Below are 21,939 nucleotides of genomic sequence, written 5' to 3' on the forward strand. Positions count from 1 at the left end.
CATCCATGCAGGCACATGCAACATTTGCATACTATTTTCCTCTGGAAAAGATAAAAGGAAATGTGACAGTAATCATGTTAGAAATGCTCCCTGTTCCCCTCCCATTTGATCTAAGCTCTGTGTATCACACTGTCCCTGGCATGTAAGACGGCTCCGGCCGATCCTGGTGCTTTCTGCTGAAGTCAGTGGAAACACTGATGGTTACAGGTGCCCATGCCTAAATGCTCTGTTAGGTCACCAGCTAATTTTAGGACAGAGGAGCTCAGTGCCAAAAGAGTAAAATAGGTTAATGACACTTAAATCGCAGCAAATCTGTAGGAAATCTCCTGGAATAGGTCCATAATTAGCAAATCTACACTTCTTAAAGAAGAAATCCTCATATTTTCTTCAGTTCCCTTCTTCCCTCGATTTTACCTGTGAATTGTGGTTTGTGTGGCTAAAACAGGATGAACTGAAGCCTTCTACACTTAGAGATTAGCACCTGAACCTTATGGCAGCATCCAGGAGCCAGAACCATGCACTTATATCTTTCTATACAGGATTCCATTAGAGAGGTGTTTACTGTCTTAAAGAAAATAGTGCTGGTGTGAACTCCCAGATTTTTCAGAGCTGAGGCACTGGATTCTGCCCTTACAGAGGCACATCCCAGGTTAGTCTCCTGAGGACAGGCACCTGCCATCTGAACTGTGCAGGGCTCATTTTGCTCTATTTGCACTGCAGGCATCATGTGTGAATAAAGGTTTCCACTCTGTTTTCCCACCTCCAAAAGTGTACCAGCTTCTCAGTTACAGGTGAGGAGGGTTTGTTACACAAAGAAACAGAAATTCAGGTTTCACCCTGAAAATTAAAATTCAAAGGTGATCATCCCTATCCCTCAATTCCATCTTAGTGGGGTTTTTTGGATTGCAGGTTGTCTGAGGTTGCAATGCAAGATGTAACAAGGAGTATGTATTCTATCACCATCTGTTGAAACCAGGTGGAGCAATGTTCTTTATCTTTTCCATGACCCATCCCTCATAACTCCAGGGGGGATATCCTCTATTAGTAGGCCAGCTGTTAAAACCAGGTGGGGTTTGTCTCTTCCACAAGCCATCCTCTCTCAAGGAGATCTCTTCTGTTAATGGGCTATTGAGTGTCCCTGCACGACTAATAAAATTACATCATCCCACTGGGAGATGCTCCGCCCAGGGGGAGGAGCCAAACATTCCTACCTGGATAAGAATTTGAGATTTGGAACACCAGGGGAGCTTGTTTCCACTGGATTCCCAGAGGAAGATGAGGCCTATCTACCTACCACCACTGGACCTTCAGAAGAAAACTACATCCTTCTACAGGATCCCTGCTCCAACAAAACCACACCTCTCACTGCAGGAGCACTGCAGCCACCATTTAATCAGACTGCAGCAAACACCCTGACCAACAGGGTGTCAGGTTGGATTCTGACTCTGTCAGTGATTTTTTGTATTACCACATTTTTATTTTAATTTTCCTAGTAAAGAACTGTTATTCCTATTCCCATATCTTTGCCTGAGAGACCCTTAAATTAAAATGATAATAATTTGGAGGAAGGGGGTTTACGTTTTCCATTTCAAGGGAGGCTCCTGCTTTCCTTAGGAGAGACCTGTCTTTTCAAGCCAAGGCACAGGTATTTACTGAGGGTATTTACCTCTGATCTAAGTCCTGCTTCAGGTACTGAAGTGCCTTTGTGGATCCCACTTGAAACCTTGCATTCCTGATTGGCTTATTGGGCTTAGCAGACTGTGTTTTAGGAGTCTGTTGGACTCCTGATAAGATCAGGTCAAGGTTTTACAGACTTTTAGGAGCCCATAAGACCTTGACCCAACCTTATCAGTAAATTCAGGCAAGGTTTTGGATTCAGAATCCCCTTATCTTAAACTCATCCACTTTTTTCACTTACATTAGTCAAAATATAATACCCCTTCTATCCTTGGACTGTCACAGCTGCAGCCCTTGTGTTTGTAAGAGCACTGTAATGAGCCTGCAGTCAAGACCACACCAGTCTTGTCAGCTTTGCCCTCGTGCTCCAAGGCTGGCTGGTGCCTCCCATGCACTCTGTATCTCACCAGCAGCTTGGCATCTCACTTTTGGCTCTATTTCTCAGAAGCTGTGTGAGGGAAACCTGCCAAGAAACACTACTCAGCTGACCATAGCAGAAGCTTGAGAAACACAGTGGTCAAACGCCAGGTCTGGATTCAGGAACCCTGAGCACGGATGAGGGAATAACAGCAGCTGGACAAGCAGCTTTGTAAAAGAGCTCCAACAGCAGCTGCAAGCTCAGGTGCTTGTAAAACAAAACTGAGCTGCAGAAGGCAAGCAAGGGCTTGGGCATTTTCCTCTTGCTGGCCTCCTCTCACCCCTGAAGCACTTTCACTGAGGCTCAGACAAGACCTGCAGGAGTTTCACTTTGAGCAGTGATTTAATCCCCTTTTAAGCCTTTCCTTGCCACCTTCAAGAATGGAAAGGAATCTAAGAGGGGAAAAAACCTTTCCCTGTAGTTGCAGGTATTGATAGTTCTAGGACACACCTGGGCTGAGGACTGCAGAGACCATATCAGGACATGGAAACACTGGATGAGGCACCCTTCTCAGCCCTCCACAGTCAGGGCAAAGCTCCCTTGAGCATCTCTCAGGCAGCAGCAGTTTGCCTTGCCTCTGCTTCCCCTGCACACTGACATACCTTGGGTGGCTACAGCCCATTTTCAACCATGATTCAGTGGAGAACAAAAAAGCTCTCAAGGATAGGAAGTGGGGCTAAGGCTTCTTTGGAAGCAGGATTTAGTAATCCCAGTTGCCACCTTTAAAAATCAGTGCCCTTTGGGCCTCAGCCAGCCCTCAGCTCTGTCAACATCTTTACTGCCAACTTTACTAACAGTCACACAAATGTAAATCTACTGTGAGAAGAGGATTAAGCCCATTCTGGTTTTATGGCCTATGAAATGTCTCCTGCCCTGCTGCCACTGTGCAGTGATACATAACACAGAAAAGGGGAATTCAGGCTGCTACTCTGTCCTCAGAATTTTACAGGAAAAAAAAAAATGTAATTCCAGAAACTTTACCAGCCAGCCAAATGCAAATGCAGAAAAGGGTTTTTCTAAGGCAGAAGCTAAAGGCTTGTACCTTGCCAGATGCTGGTTGAAGTACATTTTTTTTTCCTCAAAATAAGATTATCAACAGCAATTTTCCAAGCATGCAAGTTCAGGATTTTGTCTGCAAGGGGATTAAAGCTCAGGCAAACATCAGCCTGCCTGAACACTGCCCTGCTCCATGTACTGCTCCCACTGGGGATGAGACGTGTAGGGGGCCATGTAGGAATCCCACTAAAATGATTATTTCTTCACTGATGACTCAGTTGGCTGAGATTTGCAAGGAGGACTGAGGGAATCATATTTATGGTTTCTAAAAAAATTTCAGTTTGTTGTGGGTTCCTCACTCCGCTGAGCTGATACTTTCATACAAAAGGTTTTCCTTATTATAAAATTTATTATTTAATAAATAATGGGCATATATTTTAGTTTCAGGTTTCTGTAGTCTCAGAGCTCTTAGCAAGACCTCAGTACCACTAAATAATTGTAATGATCACTAACAGAGTAATTCCATTGAGCTGTCAGCAGAAAAACAGCTGAGATGAATACTTACTTCAATTAAAGATGCAGAATTATGTGTATTTATGCACAAGCCTGAAAAGCAGATGATATTTAAAATCTTCTTCAGGGCAGGAGATACAATTAATTTTTCATTACCTTCAACATTTATCGCATTTATCTCTAGCTGGAAAGTCTCATTCATTCAGTGTTTATCTGTGTCAAGTTGCTGTTGTGTAAGATCTTGTGGGTGACTGGGACTATTTTGGTCACAGGGGATAGGTAGGGATTATAATGAGATACTACACTGACCCTTGAAAGCACAACTGATGGTGTTTGCCAAAATGAGAATCCATCTCCCTGGCAAACCCTCACATACACACACTCAAACTCTGCTTCATCTTTCAGTCCTCCTGGTCAAAGTCTCTTGCAGATCAGAGGGAAAAGCAGCGTGTGAAGGCAGACTGCAGTGACCTCTTGCTTTGGAATGCAGAGCTGTTTGTTTTGGCATTGCAGATATATTTAGTAAACTGTCATCTGTCATAACTCGTGTGGGGACAGAGCCCATATTTTGAGAGACGTTCGCTGTCCTGCATTGCCTGGAGTCCATAAATTGTTCTGTCATTTAAACACTGGTCTATTTTAAGAGTGTCAGTGGACACATCCTCTCTCTTATCCCACCATGAGGACCCTGAAGTCCCAAATGCTCATGCACAACGCAGCAGGTTTTTAGCCAAGCCCTGGTCTCCTAAGCAAACAATCTGATATTTATTTACAAGCAGTTTTCCTGAAAGCCAGGGAAATGCATGCTAAATGAGCCACTTGAGTTTCTGACTGTGTGACACGCTGTCCCTTGAGGTGTGGCCTCAGCCTCCCAGGGGTGTCATCCTCCCTGTGACAGACCCAGCTATTTTTGGCCACCAAGGCCCTGGTGTCAGGCGCTGTCAGGGGGATCTTCTGCTCTTCTGCAATCCCATTCCGTGCAGGCAGCCACCAGGCAAGTGTTAGTCCCAGTCACAGGTTTGCTTGTTCATCCTCTGACCACAGAGCAGCACCTTGATTGAATTTGCAGGATCAAATAAACCCCTCATGTTATTTTGTGTGCAGCCCAAATATCAGCAGTCACTCTCCCATGTCAAGGAAAGGGAAGGAAATGACTGCAGGAAGAGTCCATGCCAGCCCAAAGCTGGGGTTAAATCACCAGGATTGCTGCAGCATTGCTGTGATTTCACCCCCCAGATTCTGCAGGGTCCTACCATGACCCCCTGGTCTCCCCACACCTCCCCACAGCCTTGCAATCCTCCATCCCCACCCTGGGGATGTTGCACCCCACGTTAGGGTGAACTCACCCAGCATTAGGGCTGGAGACAAGCCTGGCTCAGAGACAGCTGCTCACACCTCCTACAGCTGGATTTGGGCTCAGCCTCAGAGGGCAGAAATAGCCCCTTTTTCCCTCTGCCAATTAGAACTTCTCCCTTCATTATCACTCCTAAATTATTCCTGATATGCGCAAGTCCCAGATGCTGCTCAGATATACACTAGAGACAGCAGGAAGCTGAGCTGCCCCTGCCAATTTTGGGCACCAGAGGAAGGGGCTGGACATCTCCCTACTGCCATACAGTGAATCCCTGCCTTTTATTCTGCAGAAATAAACTAAAAGCTTTTTCCAAATTTAAACTTCTAGAGAATATCTACTGATACATAGCCTAATGTAATATATTATCATGTATCATGTACTGCTTGCATTTGAAAAACCAAGGTCAAAGGAGAACACCAAGACCTGGTGGAAATTTTGTGAAGATGGCAGTTCTTCCAGGAGTTGTTATTTTTAAGGTTTGCAGTGCCTAAAATCCAGGAGTCTCCTGTGGCAAAGGAGAAAAAGGGTAAGAAGAGCCTGTGCACGGCTCTGGATGTGTCAGAGGTAATGCAATTGTTGTGCAGGACCTCATTCCTGGCAGAGGCAGACAGAGGTTGGACCTGTTCAAACCTAAGCTGGTCAAACTGGTGCTTGAACCTCCTGGGGGTTTGGTGGGCAGGGAGCAAAATGGTCTGGGTGAACAAAATGGTCTGGGTGAGCAAAATGGTCTGGGTGAACAAAATGGTCTGGGTGAACAAAATTATCTGGGTGAGCATCTGGAGGGAGACTGGAGCTGAGGAGTCCCTGGCAGAGCTGATGCTCATGCAGATGAGGACAAGGGCAAAGAGGGGGGAAATGTGGGTGTGTGGAGCAATGAAGTCCTGGCAGGGCCAGGGCTCAGGTGGAGGGGATGATGCAGGGCCTCGCTGCTGCTCCAAGGTGCATTTCTGTCTTTTCCTCACCACCTCTAGCCAGGTGGCCTTCACATCTCCTCTGCATCAGACTGATTTATGCATCAGCATAAATCCCAGCTTAAATGAGCTGATGGAGCTGCAGAGCAGTCTGGAAAAAGGTGTGTAATTGGTTATCAATGGCTGGCTGGAGCCAGCACGGAGAGTCACAGCTGATGGAACAGGGAAGGGGAAAGCAGGCAGGGCTCAGGCTGCAGCTTCTGGCAGTTCTGCTCTGGGTGAGTGTGAGCCAGGGTTTTGTCTGAGCTGGTCTAAGTGGGTCAGTCACAGTAGGGTGATCCCATCCTGAGCTGCCTCAGCTGTGCTCTCTCCTTCCAGGTTCAGTGATGAGAGGTCACCAGAGTGAGTCAGCTCAGCCAGCAGATCCAGCAGAAAGCTGCTAGGAAGCTTTTATTTTCAGTGAGTGTGGTCAAACACTGCAATAGGCTTCCTAGAGAGGCTCTCAATGCCCCCAGCCTGTCAGTGTCTAAGAGGCATTTGGACAATGCCCTTAATAAGAAATTGTAACTTTTGGTCAGGCAGTTGGATGTGATGTTCCTTGCAGGTCCCTCCCCACTGAGACATTCTATTCCGTTCTGCTCTCCCATGGAGGCACTTTTTGCAATGCTTCTGAACAAATTCATCCTGTGGACATGTCAGCACTAGATACAATGCAAAGGGAGTAATCTTAAGCGTGTGATTTTGTGATGTGGCTGAGCCCATTCACCTGTCCTCAGCCCCTGAGGTGTGTGCTCTGTCCCTGGTCCCCTCCCCACCACATTCTGGCTGGGCAGGACTGTGGTGCTGGCACTGGTACCCACTGACCATGCAGCCACCTTGTCCTTCAGGGACCTGAACCAACCAACAGCTCATTTCAAGACATTAAAATAGCTTCAGGCCGTGCTGGGAGCTAAGAGTGAGGGGTGGGGGAACTGGATGTGCTGGTGTTTGATGCACAGAGCTGCTCCCCAAAGCCACCATCCAGTGTGACCTTGCAGCAGGAGCTGCTGCTCCCCAGCAGATGTGCAGTGAACTGTCCCAGTATGCAGCAAGGTCCAGCACAGGCCTCCAGATGTGCCACCAACCCCAACAAAAAACCAGGTCAAGGTCCCTCCAGGCCACACAAACCAAGCTGCATGTGCACGAGCAGACTGCATTTCTATAAAAGAACACGACTTTTCAGGACAAAACTCACCTCTTGCTAGTGCAAGGGGAAGTAAGCTGGGTGTGGGAGAGCATGTGCTTGCTGGAGCAATGGAACAGTTCATCTCCAAGTGCCTGATGAGCCCCCAGAAAAGCCCTATGTGACACAAAAATGCTGTAATTTCACTACCACCGTGAACTAAACCAAAATGTCAATCTCTCTTAAGTTCAAAGTATTACTCCATGCTGTTTCAATAACAAAGTTCACTGCATAATTTTGCTCCGTGCTCTTTATTCACCTCAGACAAGTCCAAAAATGAAATGGCATCGGGGTAAGAAGCCAGAGCTGAAGTTGCTCATAGCTGATGTTTAGTCTATGCCATTAAACTTTCATTTTTGGTTCTACTAATCCTTTATTTTCATGACAAGTTTGAAGAGCCATTGTAATTACAATGTAATGAAAAGGCTGAATCCAGAGAAGTAGCTGCAGAAGGGAAATCACCTCCTGTGCTTTGTATTTAGAGGAGGTGATTAACTGTACATTTCAGGGATGGATTGAAGTGATGAATTTGACAAAGTTCAACAATCAGGAAATCTTAATTTAAAATATCTCTCTGCTATTTTAAGTTTCTTTTCGCAATGGTTCTCTGCAGTAATTTCAATTTTTAAAGGAAGATTAGGTTTAGAGGCCATCAGAATTAATCAGATGGGACTAACCAGGAAGGCACCTGTGGCCTTTACTTATTCCAGTAAAAGTCTGTATCTTATATGCATTTATTCAGATTCCTACTTATATTTTAATGAAACTATTAGAAATTTTAATGAAACTATTAGAAATGGTGTATAATGCTTTTTTTTTAACATGGTTATTTTTCTCTTAGGTCAGGTCGGGTTGCAATTGAAAATGAGTATACGAGTGCTTTAAAATTTGATTTTACTCTACAAAGTAACTGAATACATACAGGAAATTACACATAACTTACACTTAAAAAAAAAAAACAAACAACAAAACATTAAACAAAGAAGCTTTTCCTGTAATTTGATTTGGAGGGTTTTTTTCTGGATTTCAAGAAGTGCTAGTTCTCATCCTCAGCCATCTTCCTTTCCTAGGCAGGAGGAAAATAAAAAAGATTTAATTCAATATTGCACATGTTGGTGGCCATTGTACAGGTCAGAGGATAATGAAAAAGAAGTTTTCTTCTTTTTCAGTCGTCAGTGAGCTTCTTGAGCTGTCCTTAGCCAGCTAAGCAAATAAACTGGAAATAGAAATACTCTTTCAGTCCCAGCAGACAGGCTCTTGTCAGATGCAGAACTCGGTGCTGGCTGCTGGACCCTTGGCCCTTGCAGAGCAGCTGCGGGTCACATTTCATTACAAAAAGCCTATTTCCAGCAGAATAAATACAATTAAACACCTCCAGTGCCCAGAGGGGCTGCTTGGAGGGCAGTGCCAGGCGCTGGGGTGGGCTCCCATCCATGGGCAGATCCTCCCAATGATGCCAAAAGCGTTTTGGGGCAAATCTCCTCCGGAAAGTGTCTGGTGCAGGTGGGTCCCCAGCAGCCCGCTGGAAGCCTGGCTAAATGAGGGAGCCTCATTAGGGGCTTTTAATTAACCCCCGGTGATTTGCAGGAGGGACGCTGACATCTAGCGGGGAGTCCGCGTTACTCGGGCAGCCGGCGGAGTCTTTGGGAGGGATTTGTGGACAGGCACCTGTAAAGAACCGGGTGAAAGTCAGCATCAAATTAAATTACTTACTTGGCCCCCAGTTTCTGGGGCAGAGCTGATACCCGGCACTGAGACCAGCCCCGTGGTTTTTCAGTCTGTTTTAAGCACTACAGAGTCAAACCTTCTCAAACCAGCCTTAAAATTGAGGGGAAGGGGTCTTGCTGTCGAGCTTAACTCTGTTTTGTATTACCACCTATTTTGCAGTACAGAGATCAATGCTGCCTGCTTACATAAGCACTGAGCAGGGGCATGTGCTGGATATTGCTGCTCCAGAATAAAATCTGACAATACCTATGGAAACAAGAGATATCAGAATTTTTATGTCTGTAGCCCGTGCCTCTCCCTCTGCTTCTAAAGGACAATGTTGCCCACAAGTTGAATTAGAAGAGAAGTTAAAGGAGGAGGTGTTTGCCTGGAAACCTGAAAAGGTAATAGGCAGTTTCATGGCCCTGATTGATAAGAACAAAGATATTGAAAGGAATGATAAGCCTCCCACATTTTAGAAACAACTGTGAGATGAAGGTGGGAGAGCCCATGGTGGACTACTTGAAAAACCTGCTACTGCAAGAGCCAGCAAGGAGAGGCTGTACAACCAGGGGAGCTGTGCTTTTAAGGTTTATTTTGCTTTTTAAACTCAAAGTGGATGAGGTGTACCCATACAGACTCTGTTTGGGCTATGCTATTGCATGTTAGGACAAATCCTCTAGACTGTAAAGGTTAAATTCCTCCAAGAGCTAACTTTCCTACAGGAAACATGGAGACAGAAACAGCTTCCAGGAGAGGGGCAGCAAGGCAGCATTGGCAGGGTTGCACAGGCCCACAAACCACTGTTTTGAGCATAAACAAGAAACATGGGAAAACTTTGCTTTTCCAGTTTTGAATTATAAGATCTGTAATCAAACAGGGCATGTTCTCAGGCAATAGGTAGAAGAGAATGTCTACCTTCATTGACTCAAAGAAATTCTTTAAATGAAGGGATTCTTAAGGCTACAAACAAAATGTACAAAACATGACCTGTTTTTGATAAAGAAAAAACGTTACCTTAAACAGGACCTTAAACCATGAGGTTGGTTACACAGAGAGCTAAAGCAGTTTAGGCTTGTTCATTAAAACCTAATACTAATAGGGAGCTCTCTATTATTCAGGATCACTGTAGTGCTCAGCCTAAATTTCAGGGTAAATACTTGACTCATATTTTCTGCTCTGGGGGTGTATTAAACTATTAAACAGACAATAGACCTGCTGCCCAAATAAAGGGTCTTGTGTTACACAGCCTCCCTTTCAGCTGCTGCAGGAATTTTGAAGACCCTGCAAGGCTTCCTGCCTGTCTTGGCTGGAATAGCAGGACTTGGATGCAGAGGGATGCTGAATCTCTCATCCACACACCAAAAATGAGACACTGGAGAGCAGGAGTGCTTTTCTGAAGTGATTTCCACTGTGGCAGCTTCTGTTAAAGCAAAGTATCTTCTTGAGCAGTTCCCAATATCCAAAGTTATTGTGGTCATACAACAGTATTTTATTCATTACATTTCATTACCTTTTTTTTCCCCTCTCTCTTTTGTTTGCCTTTGCAGTTTGGAGCTTTGTTAAACCTTTTTTGGGACCCTAAATTGAATCTCGGCAAAGCTACTCACAGACAAAGCAAAGCTGCAGCTGGAGAGAACAAACAGTAATACCTGCCAGCACGGAGCTGTGTTTGCTCAGTGGAGTGGAGTGCATGGAAACAGCAATGTGGATTGAACAGGCAATCACGTCTGCACTTGGCTGCCTGGGAGGATTCTCTTCCAGCCTCCAGTGCCAGATCTGGAGACTGAAAATCAATTCCCAGCAGTGCCTCTTTGGCCAGACAGTATCAGTATTACAGGCCCGCCATACATGCTTCTGTATTTACTTTGTCTTTTGAAACACCCAGACAAGACACACCGGCACCAACCCGAGGGCTTGGACAGCAGCACTGTGCTCTGGCTCATGTGAGTATGGAGGTGGCAAAGCTGCTGTCACCTTATGTGTGCCAGCTCATGTCACAGCTTGAATGCTACTGATCCAATGCCTCCTTGTGCCCCAACTCTTTCCTGTTAACACCCACAGAGATGTCTGAACTCACTGCTGAGGCTCAGGAAACCTCCTGCAGTCTCCAATCAAGGTGATGAAGCAGCAGTGCTCCTTTTTTATTTATTTACCGATGGTGGCTTATTTTTGTGCCCACCATGCACCCACAAAGCACAAGTCAGTGCACAAGAAGCAGAAGGCAATGGAAGCAGAAGGGCTCATTTCCCAGCTGTGTAGCCAGGGCTGATATGCAGCTCTCAAGGTCCAGCCCCCTTTAATCTATCCTTTCTCAAGGCTTGCTGTAGTTTGTTATGGATCTGTAGCTCCTAGGTTCACAGGCCTATGCTCTTGCTATCCTTATTAAGCAGCACTTTACAACAAAATTAGAATCATAGAATCTAATTTAGAATCATATAATCTAAGACTGGAAAAGACCTTTAAGATTATCAAGTCCAGCTGTAAGCCCAGCACACCACCATGTCCTCAATTACCACATCCACACACTTTTTGAACACTTCCAGGGATGGTGACTCTACAACTGGTGATACCATTGATTTGGACAGGCTCCTACGTGACTTTTTAAAAGTTGAGGGATGCAATGCAGAAGCACCAGGTGAAATTTGCAGATAGGCAGAACTTACACTTTAAAAAAAAATTGAAATTACCTGATTCGTTAAATAACAGTCAGAACACTTCGACTGTGGAAGGGTAGTAAAGAAACTTCCCTGAAAAACCACCTTGGTGTAAGAAGTTTTGGGTAATTTCTCCTGTGTCTTGAATTATGTAGAAGGCTGTTAGATTTCTACTGATTGCATTTTTGGGTGATAAATGAAGAAAATGCATTTAAAGGAATGATCTGCGCTAGGGGAGATTCAGGAATCTGGCCATACCAGGAAAAGCTACTGCAGAAATTTCATCAGAGAATATTTCCACATGATATTTCCACATTTCTCTTTACTGTCACCAAAGTGAATGCAGTGCAAACCAGAGAGACTTCCCAAAGTCTTTCAAAAGCCTTGACTAAACTTTGGAAATGGGAGACAGGTGAGACTGCCCTGCCTGGAAACTGTCCTACATAAGGCTATCAGCACTGGGTGAGACTTCCTGTGTGACTGTGGTTATCCATGTGGGCTAGACTTGTGAATCCCACAATTTTGGGAAGGGTATCAAGCAGCTGGACTGAACATGCTCCAGTGGCTGAGGCTTTCTGGGGAGCAGAGGACCTGCTGCACCTGTGTACATCACAGCATGCAGGTTCTACAGTTGTGCAGGATGTCCTGACTTGTGGGAAGTGCTCATGGAGAGAGTCCATTGGGATTTCAGCTGCTGCACCTCTGGAAATCTTTACAAACACAAAGGATTTAACCAGAGAAAAGCAGGGCCTATATGGCAGCCTTGAGTCCACCTATAAATTCCAGTGCTTTCAGGCATTCTGGCACAATCCCCACACCCAATCACCCTAATTAGCCTCCTGTTAGCTTTAATGAGCATAGAGAGCCCAATATGAGTGTCCTGGGAGGCCTGTGTGTGCCTTCTCACACACAGGTTTCTCTTTACCTTAATCTGGAAAGCTGACAAATTTGCTCCCAGTTATGTGTAATGTTTGTGCACAGGCTGGGAATGCTGCTCCTCACAACCCTACACATGGGGAACATTTCCAAAATTTCCTTCCCAGATCCCTTTTACCTTTTGCCCCAGATTTCTAATCCCCTGCTTTAGGTTTCTCTTTGCGCAAACTGTGCCTGCCTCAAAGATGCCTAAAAGGCTTACAGTGGCCAAGTACTGCAAAAAGAAGAAATTGGAGTCTTCAGAATAACACGCCAGAGCTTGCAGCAGATCTCACATGGCAGTTGTTGGGTTGGTTGTCCTTGCTCCCTACTCCCACATCCTGACCTCCCTGGCTGCCAAGTTCCATGTCCACTGGGGCAGTGCTGGTGCTTGCAGGTATTTTCCTACATGTCTTCCCTCCTCCTCTAGCCCAGCAGATGCAGTTCTGCCAGTTCACATTCCTAAATGCTGTGATTTATTTGATGCACAGATCGGCACATCCATGCATTTACTACAGGCAGGAAACCTCAGGCCTGGCGTGTATTTGCAGATGCATTTGTGTGATTAAACATTTAGGGATAATTACTCTAATTGCCAAGCTTGACTTGTTAAGCCTCCCATTCTGAAGATAAAATTCATTTAACTAAAGAAGCTTCATTTTCACAGTCCCCCTCATTCCTATCTGTCCCTAATGAGGGCTTTGCCATATCCCCTTTCCCTTTGGTGACAGGTGGGCAGTGACCAAGGGCTGCTTGATCCTCACAGCTGGATGCACGTGTTACAGAGGGGCTGCAGTCAGGAGTGTTCTGGTATGTGTGCTTGTACAGTCCCACAGTTTCCAGCAGTTATTTAACCTAGATGCAGCCTGGCATGGTCATCCCCCTCTCTCTCCTTCCACTCAACAAGCAGCCCAGGCTGAAGAGGCCTGGCTGTGCAATGTATGTAATCCCTCGTGCCTGCAGAGCTCCTGGTCTTTGTGCCCAAGGATGAATCTGCAAATGAGAGAATGCTCTGCTTTGAGCACAAAGCTGAAAAGACCTTGGCATTATAAACACCAAACCTCAGCACACAGGCTGTGACTTTGCATTTTGACTACTTAGATAAGAACTTGCTGCCTGTTCTATTACTCTTTACACGGGCTCAGGTTTAATCACTGGTGTGCCAAAGGGAGATATGCCTTCATTCTTGCAATAACTCTCTGCTGCTTGTGCTGAGCTGAAGGGTCCTGAAGGGATGGAGCTGTTGTAATCATTCCCCAGCACTCTCAGCCTTTCAGAGGAGACAGACTTTCACATATTGATCATGCAATGCCCTGATCAGCCCCTACCCAGCAGCCTTTTGCTAGAGGGTGAATTTTTGTTTCCCCAGATTGGATGACTTTCCCATCTCTTTTCAGCACATGTAGAAATTATTCTCAGAAAAATCACCAGTGGATCCAGAGCAGAGATCTGGATAACCAGTCCTTAGCTCTGCAAATGCACTGACTTGTCATGCCTCAAAGCTATGACACAATGAAAATGAAAATAAAAAGTACAGATGGGTGTTGTCTTTATAACCTTTTTCCTCTTTTTTTTGTGCTCTGGGCATCTGGGCTTATAGCAACTGCTACATTTATTTGGACAGGTGAAAAGAAAAATGAGGCAAACTCATTAATCCTCTTAATTCTCTGAAATAGCTCTTAATGAGGTATTTTTGTCTATACAGCACATATAAAACAGGCAATGATCCAACAAAAAGTTTCATGGTGCTGTTCTTTGGAAAATTTCTCTAATTTGCATGTGGATTTCATGCACCCACAATACACATTCCAGACTTCCATGAATAATAACAAATACCCTTTATAGCATGCCAGGGCATGATGTCCCAGCATGATAACAAACCTTTCCTTGGAATTCAGAGGTATCTGCTCCTGCCTGGCACCATGTCCCTGTACCACTAGGTGGCTTTTCCACCCCACAGTTTGTACTTCGTTCTCCAAAGTCATTACAAGTACGGGAAATCTGCTCCCAAGTGCAACCATCAAACCGGTGGAAAAGAGAGAACAAAGCTGAGGCATCCTTCCGCAGATGAACTCTTTAATTCCCGTAGTTTTACAGTGAAATCTTTACCAATCCCTTACCTGTCCTTCTAATCCTTTGCTTTGACTTCATTACAGCTGTCTTATTCCCATTTTGGGTATCATAAGATATCTGCTCAGATACATTTCAGTGTAGCTATGGAACTTTTCAAAATAGTGAATGTGTTAAATTCTATAATAGTAATTTTTGTAATTCATTAGCATAAACCAATTAGTAACACAGAATCAGGATGTGTATTTGTTAATGTAAAGCGTAGCCTCACCATGTTCTCAGGAAGAGTAAATCCAGCTTTGTCTTCTCAGACATTTTACTCCTTTTTTACCTTAACCATTTTAATTACAGATCTTTGCTCACACCTAAACACCGCAAATATCTGGCTATGGATAGTATCTTTTTCAAGTAGCACTCAGTGTCTGAAGTTTTCTCCAAAAAGAAAAGCCCTGAGGGGCTCATTGACTGTGTACAGAACAGAACAGGCAAGAGAATGAGGGTTGCAAATCCACAGCAGTGTTAAAAATATAAATACCCCTCTCCCCTGAGTTTTAAGTTTGGCCATGTTGAATAGAATGTGTTTTATTTGAAGCACGAAGGAGCTGAGTTGGGCAGAGACAGACCTAAAAGATGTTAGAAATTTGGCAGATGAACTCAAAATTTGCATTCTTTCATTAATTTCAGACTTTCCTTCCTTTCACATATATAAGTCCTGTTTTCTGTTTAAAAAATGGTCATATATTCACTGGAGAGAGACCATGGAGCTGTCTCCTGACAAATGCCCTTCACTGGTGTGAAGAGTGCATGAAGGAGCTCTTTCAGGTAGAACACTTGGAATTTACATGTAAATTTTAGGGGGGGGGCTAATCCTGCAACTAATTTAACACACAGGAGGGGAGATCTGAAAGAGGAAAGTCAGCTATTGATGAAAAGTTTGGAGAAGGCTCCTAATTTAGAAAACAGCAGTCTTGTTTGGAATACCTATGGACGTGCCACTTGGAGCCATGGTTTAGTTGACAAGGTGGTGGTTGGCCAAAAGTTGAAAATGAATCTGTGATTCTGCAGTAATATAAGTGAATAAATAATGCAATTAGGAATATGTGATGCTTTTTTTCATTATACAAGCACCTTTCAAGCCACGTTTATACATCATAAGTGTCCATGGTATATTCCAACCAAAAGCTGTATTATCACAGTAGCTTGGTGCTGATTCAAAGTCAATATACTCTGCTCCCAGGGGCTTTTTTATTGGATCTTGGCATGGCATGGATGCAGGAACACAGCTTTTGATGGGCATAGAGCACAGGCAAGAGCCACCTGTCTGTTATCTCAGTGTAGGTGCATGTCTAAGTTGATCTTTAGGTTATAATTATCCTAATCAAAATGAAGTTTTGATTTTTCACGCTCAGACAGATCCATTGTAATCTGTGCTTTTGCTCTGGACTGGCACAGTTTGAACCTGTGACTGCTGGCAGTGCTTCCTGGCCAAGGAGTGCCTCAATTTGTGGCTTCACTTGCTGAAAGGCACTGGACGAGTGGTAAACCTCTGAAAAACCTCTGATGTCTTTCTTGGCTGTCCCTCAAGATGTATTATCTCTGCAAACATGCACTTCCCTTAATCTCTATATAATCTTCTCCCAGACAGAGTAATTAAAAACCAGTTCCATGTCTTTTCCTTAGCTTTGTCCAGCTAAGCATTTTGCAGCCTTCCCTCCTTGTGCTAACAGTCCATAAATTTTGCCCCATGATTTTATTTTTTCTAACCTAAACTCTTCTTTCCTCTGTCAGCTGTGCTCTTTATACAGAACTTTTTTCAAGTGAAACGCTCTCTTTCCTCCTCTTCACCTCATGGAGATTATTCATGTGGCTGAAGAGTCCTTGTGGAAGCAAGCTCTGATCCCAGCTCTGCATTGGTTTCAAACACTCCCCTCCACAAACGTCTGTCACCTCTTTTTATCTCCCTGTGCCCACAAGCTGAGCAGACAGCTGCGGTGCATCAGCAGTGAGAGGTGAGGTCTCTGAAACAGCCAGAGCTGTTTCCTGACGTGCTGCAGGTCTGGATGCACAAAGGGATTTCAGCAGGGTGGCTCTCAGTGAGCACAAGCACTGGCAGAGGAGGCAGCACCCAGGTGGGGATATCAAAGTGACAGCCCAGGGCTGCACTGGGAGGCAGCTGGACACCTCTCCCAGTTGTGCCCAGTACCCAGGGCCACCTCCTGCACACAAGGGCCCTGCTCTTCTTCCACTCCTTGGAAATACCCACTGCAAACCCATAGGTTATGGGAGGATGTGATATGCTTTTCACAGGGCTGGTATTTCTGTCAGGTCTTCCTCTTCAAAGCTTTTCTCTTGTCATTGTCAGGATCATCATCTTTGTTTTTAAACCTTTGTTAGTTCTGTGCTAATCATGGGACACGTGTGCTGTGATGCTTTTACTGTTTTGCTATAGTTTGGCATCCATTTCTTAGCACAACAAAGAAATATTGTTATAATCCAATATTCTCAGTTATTTTGACTGTAGTCAGACCACACAGGAAAGAATGTGAAAACAGCTTTTTCAAAATATCACTTTTATTTTTTTCAAGGACTGTATGGGCAGTTTATATTTTAATAGCTTGTGGTAAGGGAACATCAGTGGATTCAATGTAATAATATTTTTCTACATAAGTGCCAAAGATCCTGCATCTGAAAAGGTTAATGGAAATTATTCACAAAAGCAGGTTTTCATTGCACTGATAACAACTTTTTTGGTACTTTTCACCAGTTGATTTACAAAGGAAATCAGTGTCCTTATTTCACTGTTACTAGTACAGAAGCATAGAGAGAAAAAGGACTTGATAAGGTTTATTGTTCCTAACAATACATGGTTGCTTGGAGAGGGGTTAAAGACTTTTGGGTCCTCTGAACTTTATTTGGAGTTAAGAGAGCCTTGGGGGCCTATTGAAAAAACTATCAATGTTCACCTAAATAATTTCTTTATATTTCAATCTACTTATTATCTTTACAGGGAATATTTCAACACTAAGAAAGGAAGCTGCATCTTAATTCTATTAGCAGTAGGACCACAGGCTTCTCAAAATTAATTCCAAACATTTCACGACCTTGTCAAGATTCAAACATGTTCAACTTCCAGCACTGAGTGTCTTCCCTGTGACTTCAAAAGAATATGTGAGCAAGATGCATAAAGATAATCCCTTGCAGAATCACAGCACTGGTCAGTATCTTTACTGGAAATTAAACATTTCATGGTGGGGTATTACAAAGAGGTATTATTTTGTAATGACAGACTTGTGACTGCCTTTAATTTGGAGATCACTTCATGCTGCAAACCTACACAGACTACCTTGTAAGAAAGACCTCTTACAGTAAAAGGTGATATTTTCTCAGGTCTTTGTTTAAGTGCCACCTGGGTTCTTGCATACTGACCTCCTTCACCTCTGTGTGAAAAGAGGAGTTCTATTAGTAACTGTATGTGGTCAAAAAGCTGCTGAAACCAGAAGGCTGTAAATGACTATTTACACAAACCTTTTAAACTTCAGGTTTTAAACCATTTAAGCCAAAATATATAACTCAAGCCAGACTTGCTGAAGGCACTGCTCATGTTCAGTGAGAGATCATAAAACTTAGACAGGCTTATACAGAACCTGATCTGAGTTTCAGATTTGTAATTTATGCTGGTTTGAGGCTTTCTTGCAAGTATTTTGCATGCCCTAACAAATAAAACTGCATTTTAGTTTTTACAGTGTCAGGGGTGTTTGAGCACCAAGACACCCTTCAACCCTGCTGCAAGGGGTTTGGTGCCTGTGTTTGGGGCCAGCGCTGTAACTTGGGACAAGACTGAAGGGAAAGGAGCTGTGAGAAGTCTCCTCCAGGCTGGGATTTGCCTGGCCTTGTGCCTGATCCTGCCCTGACCTCCTTGACTTGCCTTCCTGGCTTGAGCATTGCCCTTCATCCCTGTTTTGGCTTTGCACAGCCATTGTTGTGCTCCAGCTGGTGTCACCAGGACTGCTCTGCTCACCTTGCTGGGGTGCTGCAAGACTGTGCCCCAACAGACACTGAGAGTCTCACTTGTGGCTTTTCCAAGCACTTGTTTCAAAAATTAAACCAGCTTGTTAAATTACAGAAAAAGATCCTACCGTGTCATCATTAAAACTCTTGCAGGCAGCTGCCTTAAACAATTGGGTCTGACACCTGAGTGAAGTCCTGTTTGCCAGGATTTCACTGGACATTGTATGCAACAGCAGCATGATGATGATGACCAATCTCTTGCATCGTTTAGGTGTGATTTCCTTCTGGACACGGAAGTCCTGGTCCCATTTTAGTGAGGGCTTTGTTGGAGGATGGTGATTTTGTTAGGCAAAGAAGGTATTCTTATTACACCTGAAATATATCTGTTAGTCATTGCTACACCATGTTTGTCCTATTCTCCAGATTATTCTTTGGATATGTTGCTATTGGCGTGAATGCCAAATCTTGCAGACTCAGAGGCTGGAAATTTCTCTAGGACAGAAGGGTAAGCTCTATTTACACACTGGATAATATGCAGAAGCCTGTGATTGTATCCAGGAAGCTTTAACTTTACTTATGCTTTGTTTATGATTTGGTTTTGCAAATTATATTGGATAATTATTGTCTACTCATCCAAGGACATGTTCTCCACTAGCTGTGTCACCCTGTGTCTCCAGTTTCTTAATGAAGTCCAAGTTCTTAAGGAAAAATGAGGAAGTCCTGTCCTATGTAGGATTTACAAGCCATATCTAAGAAAGAAATTACTCTACTAAGAGAGTGATTCTGTCTGGTGTTTATTTTTTTCCATAACAAATCCACTTATGCTCTTGTTATTGGCATTGTCAGGAGGACTGTCTGTGCTTTTCTGCATCTGGCACTTAAAGGGTGAAAAAAAAAAGAAATATAGTAACATGACCCTGGTGCTACCATATGACCAGAAGTGTGAGCACTTCACTGGTGCTGGTAGGATTAAAGAGTAGGATAGGAGTGGTTGTAGAGCTTGTGGCTGCAGAAACTCTGCCAGACACCCTATGTACAAAAAGCCAAAGGGACTTTGAAGAGTTCTCCTGACTGTACATGTGGGTGAAGTATCAACCAAACCAATGCAGGGGAGAGGGCAGACAGAGCTAATGAGAATAAGGCATAATAAAAAAGATGTATGGGCACACATATATATCATACAGAGGGGGACAGCATCGCAGTCATAAGGCAAAATCAGATTCCAAAAAATTAGCACTTCCAGCCTAGAAGTTATAGGATAAAACCATTTGATTATCCAGAGCATCTGCAAATTTTAAGACAAAGTCAGTGTGACAGCTCCAGCCCCTTCATGAGTAGTGTTTTATCTTCCTTTGTTGTCTAGCTAGGCTGGTTTGAAGAGCTCCTTCATCAGCAGTGTGTCATTTCTAGCACAACAGAGGTGCAAAAATACACAGTCCTGAGAATGCTTAGGTCCTGAACTGATGAACCTCCATGGCAAGTTCCTCCAGTCATGTTATAAACTTTTTCTTTTCCCCTAAAATACAATGATCAAAAAGTTACACAGTTTTCTACTTAGCAACTTCTTTAAAAATGCTTTGCCTACTATACATCATCTTTTATTGGTTTCTTTTCAGGGGCTACAGCAGATCACGAGGGAGGTATCAGAAGACATACAGGCAAACAAACACAGAGCTGCTACATCTTCAAGTTATGCTTCAAGCATGGTTGCTCCACAGCTCTGTGAATCAGCAGTCTTGTGCTCTTGGCCAAATTCTAACATTTACATATCCTGACTCCAAACCTACAGCTGCATGACTTGTTTGCATGATGAATTTCACCGAACTCCAAGGGCAGAACTTTGGGGGCCTCCAATTGCAGCTCCCAGGACCTGTGGGAGTTAACACCTAATCAAGAGCCTCTGCTCTCTCCTCAGCCAAAGCAGTGAAGCTCCACCAAATGTGGATCTCCAACATCCCAATCACAGCACTACTTGCAATGCTTGATCTCTTTCCATTCCTCTGACAGAGGTCTTAAAATCAGGAGGAGGGATGGAAGACACAATGCCCTGGATTGTGCCATAACCTAGTGGCTACAGCTGCCTTCTGAGTAATGAGTGGGCTGCACCCCGTAAGGCCAAGAGGAAACTGAACTGAGATTTCCCACTCTCCAGTTGACTGATTTATTAAGATTAATGGAAGGAGATTCTGCTGCTTCCCTTCTCCTACCCTTTTCACAGAGCCTGTGGTTTTTCTGTGAATGGCACTTGCTCAGGATACAAGGCTCTGAAGCAGAGTGGGCTTCTCCAGGGATCCAGGTGGATCAGTCATGCCTTTGCTGTGTCCCTGAATCAGGCTGAGGTCCTGGTTCTGCTGGTTACTGTGCACTGTGCAGGCATGGCAGCCCAGTTTAGTCACCTAGGGGACTGCCAGGACAGTTGGTGGTAGGACTTTTACATACCTCTAGGCTCAAACAGCTGCCACAGCAGAAAAATAGTTTCCCTGATAGGTATCTAAAAGACATGTAGCGTTCTCTTGAACTTGGTCAGATGACTCCACCTGAGTCCCATCTCTGGTGCCCAATGCAGATAATGCAGAACCTATCCATCATTGGATAGGTTTGAGGGCAAGTCACATAATCCTATGTATTTTAACTCACCACCCCAAACATCTAATTACTTACTTCATGATGATATTTTAAGGATTAATTTACATTTTAGGAAATGTCTCAGGGTCCCCAGGGAAATGGCCACAGTACTAAACCTGCTGGAGTTCAAGAAGTGTTTGGACAATGCTCTAGGGTACCTTGTGTGGGGTGTCCTGAGCAGGGCCAGGAACTGGACTTTGATGATCCTTGTGGGTTCCTTCCAACTCAGGATATTGTGTGATTCTGTAAAATATCATAGACACACACATTATTCTGAGCACTTTCTGTGTAATTAAATGAGCAGCAAATGTTACCCTGAGAACGAGAGCTGGCAGAACCACCGGCTCCATCCCAAATACTTGTCATACAGGTTCTGAATTGCCCTGGGATGCACGGGGGTTGCATTACCTGAAAAAGGGTGCAGCAGTAAGGCAGGCAAGCTGTTCTGAGTATCACCATGTGTGCTGAGCACACCTGGCCTTTTCCTGAGAACCTCCCCAGGACTGGGAGTACGTAACACTCCGAAGATGGAAGATTGATGGAGATGGATTGCTGGCATTTCCAGCAGATTGAGAGAAAATGGCTCTTGGTGATGTCATTGGATATTCTCAATTCACCTGCAACAAACAATGAGAGCAAATTAATATTGGCTATTACATTGTTCAGAGGGCTTAGAAATGTTCTTCCCTGGCAAGAGGTCTGACCACTTGGCATTTATATCAAAATTGGTTGCCCTATCCTGTAAAAAAGTGGCATCTACCCAATTATTTATAAAAGTAATCACAACTGACTACCAGCAGTGGATCTTGTATTGCATTGAATTCAAGATATCTCCCTTTTAGTCCTGCCTGAGGTGTGGGATGGAG

At 44.1% G+C, this 21,939-nt stretch overlaps 1 long non-coding RNA gene across 1 annotated transcript; it reads right to left on the bottom strand.

Annotated features, from left to right (window-relative positions):
- Positions 1-16,999: 16,999 nt before the first annotated feature.
- Positions 17,000-21,690, bottom strand: LOC146767425 (uncharacterized). The gene is made up of 3 exons (XR_014955799.1): positions 21,482-21,690; positions 21,232-21,316; positions 17,000-19,964 (listed from the first exon to the last, which is right to left on the bottom strand). It is a non-coding gene; the product is annotated as an uncharacterized LOC146767425 (long non-coding RNA).
- Between the last annotated feature and the right edge of the window lie 249 nt (positions 21,691-21,939).

This window comes from Lonchura striata, chromosome 5, assembly GCF_050655825.1.
Source record: "Lonchura striata isolate lonStrDom1 chromosome 5, ASM5065582v1, whole genome shotgun sequence".
NCBI classification, from domain to species: domain Eukaryota; kingdom Metazoa; phylum Chordata; class Aves; order Passeriformes; family Estrildidae; genus Lonchura; species Lonchura striata.